The following is a 4,463-nucleotide window of genomic DNA, read 5'->3' as shown; positions in this document are numbered from 1 at the left end:
ATTGTCCCTCAATCTTCCTTGTCTTCATATACCTGCTGCTCCCTGTACCTCCTCAGGCAATCTTTATTACCTTCTTGGAGAAGAGTGCTACCACTTGATCTCTTGTAGAGGGAAATCAAACAATGCAAGCTAACTCATGTACTACTACAATTAATTACCCAGCAGCAATTCACTTTTCTTTCCAGTCATGAGCATTGATAGAGGCTGGATAGATAGCCCTCAAAGAGGAATTCCTCAGCATAGGTATGGAAGAGAGATTCTCCGAAGCTCCTGTGAGCTGGTGTCTCTACAGAGGTGTTTCTGCTTCTGTCAGATACAGCGATATGAACGCTGTGAATATTCATCTATTGCATACAGGCTCTGGGGGCAGCATTTTGGTTTGGGTAAATATTAGGGGAAACAGCAAGGAAAACATTTTCATCCAGACCATCAAATATGCATCTGTCTGGTGAACTCAGCAAGCGCCTGTTTCATCTTCTATTACTTTGGCCCTGAACCATCCCCTTAAAGTGCTCTTAGTGCTATGAATCTTCATGACTTTCCAGATCTAGCCTTTCAGATTTGCTGCAGGCAAGACACTGTGCTAAGATACACTCAGTGGCACTGTTAGTTTTACTGACTTGTCCTGCTATCCCCTAAAAGCAAAGTAATGAATTTGCTTGAGATGTGCATTTTATTGATAGAGGCATTGGTCAGACAGGAGCTGACAGAGTGTAAAAAACCTCTGTGGCCTGATAGCAATCCAATCCTTGTCAGCTCTAACTGTAAATTCACATTTCCACATTCTGTCAAAAGCTTGGTGATGAGTTTCTCAATGTTATGTTTCTCTGCCTTGCAGGCAGACATACAAGTAGATGTTACTGTCAAAAATAGCTCTGCTTTACAGATGTGGTTTATTAACTAACTTATACTACCCTCTTCTGGCTGTTCAGTTCCCCACATACACACCACAAGCTGAATCAATGTCCGATGACTTTAGAAACAGGCAAGTGGTGACTTCTCCACGTACCAGCACTTACTTTGTGGTTAATGAGTTGGCTAATTGCTGAGTTTTCCTATGTACTGCATTACAGTAACAGAAGGGTGATTGTAAGGTGTTACACAAACTGTGTTTTCATTTCACAAATAAACAAGCTAGGAGGAAATACAGTTAGCTTTCCTGAGAGCACCACAGGATTGAAAGGATAAAACAACAGCAACAAAGGCTCAAAATGAATAGGCAAAGTAATTTCTTATTACTGTAAGAGCAACCATGATGCATGTCACAGGAGGCAAGAAGTTCTGAGGTCTTTGAAACAAGCTAAGTTTTTGTCATTGATGGATAATCTGGTTTAGCCAGAGCCTGAGACATGACATGAAGAGATAAAAATACCTCAGGCATGCTCACTACCTTGACATTTTGGTACTTTGGTTTTGAATCTACAGTACCCTTGTTCTCCAACAGACTTCTGCTTGCCACTAAAAACACTGCAGTAATTTCTGACAATATTTCATGGGTTGCTATAGGCAGTACCTGAAGTTGCAGCAAGAGAAGAAAGCACACACACACACACACACACATATTTATGCATTTTGACAGTTACTTCTTCATTTTGTGGGAACAAAATGCATTTACAAGACTGAAAGCACTACTTTGAGGTCTCTGGGTTAAGTGTACTACCCAGCAAATATACTGCCCAGTATCAATGGCACTTCATATTTTTTTACTGAACAAGATTATGAAGTCTCTTGGCCCGCAAAACACAGCAGGTTTTGTCCTGACTAAAAAGCCATCCTGGATACAGGGACTGCAAGGCAGGCCTGGGGGGCTTGTTAGCACACAGCAAGCACTTGTGGGTCCATACCTCCAGAGACACCTTCATGCGGTTAGAGGGAAGAACCATTTCCCCCCCCAGTTTCCGCAGGGCTTTAACAGTGTGCCCAGCTACTAATTGTGAGGTTGAAAGGTGGTTCGTGTGGCCTCATATATTTAATTAAAAAAAGAAAAAGGTGAGGGGGAAAGTGGGAGGGGTTAGCAAAAGCAGAAGGATTGAAAAAAACCCTTTCAGAGAACCTGCTTTGCTTCCAACGCTGTAGTCTCTGCCCCATGGTCTGCAGCTGTAACAGAACACATGAGGCCATCTAGACCCTGGTGCATGGAGCAGCAGTGGCCTGCTGGGTCAAAGCAAACATTGTCCTTGGTGGCAGCTTTCCTCTAATGTCTTTTGTGGACTTTGATGGCCATTGAATCACAGAATGGGAGGGTTTGAAAGGGACCTCTTAGAGGTCCAGTCCAACCCCCTTGCCAATGCAGAATCACTTAGGGCACATCACACAGGAATGTGTTCAGGAGGGTTTGGAAACTCTCCAGAGGAGACTCCACAACTTCTCTGGGAAGCCTGTTGCAGGGCTCTGGTGCTCTCACAGCACAGAAGTTTGTCCTCATGTTGAGGTGGAGCTTCCTGTGTTCCAGTTTGTGCCTGTTGTCCCTTGTCTTACCTCTAGGAACCACTGAAAAGAGACTGGCCCTGTCTTGGCAGCCACTCTCAAGGTATTTACAAACATTGGCCAATCCCCTCTTAGCATTCTCCAGGCTAAACAGCCCCAGGTCTCTCAGCCGTTCCTCATAAGACAGGTGTTCCATTTCATTAATTATCTCTGTAGCCCTCTATTAAAACTGTCTCCAGTACTTCCTTGTCTCTCCTGAACTGTGGAGCTCAGAACTGGACGGAGTACTCTAGATGTGGCTTCACTAGAGCTTAACTAGAGGACTGGGGCTTCTCCTCAGCTTGCCTGGCACTGCTGGGCCATGGTGCCTCTCCTGCTCGAGCAGTGCCGTTTTGTGGCTGTGGGCAGTGGCACCTCTCCTGCTCGAGCAGCGCCATTTTGTGGCTGTGGGCAGTGGCACCTCTCCTGCTCGAGCAGCGCCATTTTGTGGCTGTGGGCAGTGGCACCTCTCCTGCTCGAGCAGCGCCATTTTGTGGCTGTGGGCAGTGGCACCTCTCCTGCTCGAGCAGCGCCATTTTGTGGCTGTGGGCAGTGGCACCTCTCCTGCTCGAGCAGCGCCATTTTGTGGCTGTGGTGTCTCTCCTGCTCGAGCAGGGTGTCCCACAGCTCCCTAGGCAGCCATTTTGTGGCTGCAAGGACAGCTGGTGCCTGCTGAGCTCTGAGGTGTGGCAGGTGTGGGCAAGCAGCCCGGGCGGCCCCAGGAGTCAGAGCTCCTGTGCTGTGCTCTGTCCCTGTTGGGTCTGCCTCCAGGACAGGCTGTTACAGCCCTCCCCTCTCCCCAGAGGCTCCTGCATGAACCCCAACAGAGGGGCTGGACAGCCTCAGCTGTTGCCAGCCACCTGTGGAGGTTTAATGGAGTGTCCTTCCATTTCCTGCCAGGCAGCAGAGCAGGGAGCAGAGGAGCAGCAGCATGCTGAGACGCAGGGCGCGATGAGGCCGGCTGCGGGCAGCTCACGTGCTGGGACACCTTGGTACAGGTACAGACTGCTTTCCTTGAGGCAAGCTGGCTGTGTACTGGCTGCTGGGGTAGCCCACAGCCTGGATAAAGCCTGGGCCATCCTTGACCTTCCCACTGCCTTGGCCTGTGCTTGTTCACTGTTTGTGTAGGTGCTCTTCCCCACAGCTCATGGTGGCCTGCTGGGGGCAGTGCTCGTTCTACAGCCAGCCAGCTGTGGCGTGAGACGGGGCTGGGCACTCTGTACTAGGAAGCAGTTCTACACAGAGAGAGTGATTGCCCACTGGAATGGGCTGCCCGGGGAGGTGGTGGAGTCCCCATCACTGGAGGTGTTCGGGAGGAGACTTGATGGGGTGCTTGGTGCCATGGGTTAGCTGTTTGGGTGGGTTGGATTGGTTGCTGGGTTGGACACGATGATCTTGAAGGTCTCTTCCAACCTGGTTTGGTTTATTCTAAAACATCTGGTGTTCAGGGATAAAGGTGGTGTCTGCTCCACAACCCCAGCTCTGTAGGAAGTAACTGTAACCTGACAGACTGAAGAGCAGAACCCACTCTACTAGGGATCAAGGAACCAAGTTGCTCTGGGGCAGACTTTCAGGTAGCCATGAAATTCCACTCTGCCACTGTCATGGGTTTCACCAGCTGGGCAACTTTCTTGCAAACCCTAAAGTCTCAAGACTAATCAATTTTAGCCACAGGGCAAGCTGCCCACCTGTGTGTGCTGGTAGGCATTCCAATCCTTCCCACAACAATAAACCCTGGAATGGGTTGTCCAGGGAGGTGGTCGAGGCCCTGTCCCTGGAGGTGTTTAAGCCCAGGCTGGATGAGGCTCTGGCCAGCCTGATCTAGTGTGGGGTGTCCCTGCCCATGGCAGGGGGGTTGGAACTAGATGATCCTTGTGGTCCCTTCCAACCCTGACTGATACTGTGATACTATGACAACTGACAGGCAGGAAGTTGGCCACATTCTTCATCTGATGTGTTTAAATGTCCTCAGGTCCTTGCTGTCCCCTGCTATCAAA

The sequence above is a fragment of the Melanerpes formicivorus genome, unplaced genomic scaffold, assembly GCF_026170545.1.
Source record: "Melanerpes formicivorus ecotype bairdi unplaced genomic scaffold, bMelFor1.0.p_v2 SCAF_51, whole genome shotgun sequence".
NCBI lineage: Eukaryota > Metazoa > Chordata > Aves > Piciformes > Picidae > Melanerpes > Melanerpes formicivorus.
Note: the sequence above shows the minus strand (reverse complement) of the source record.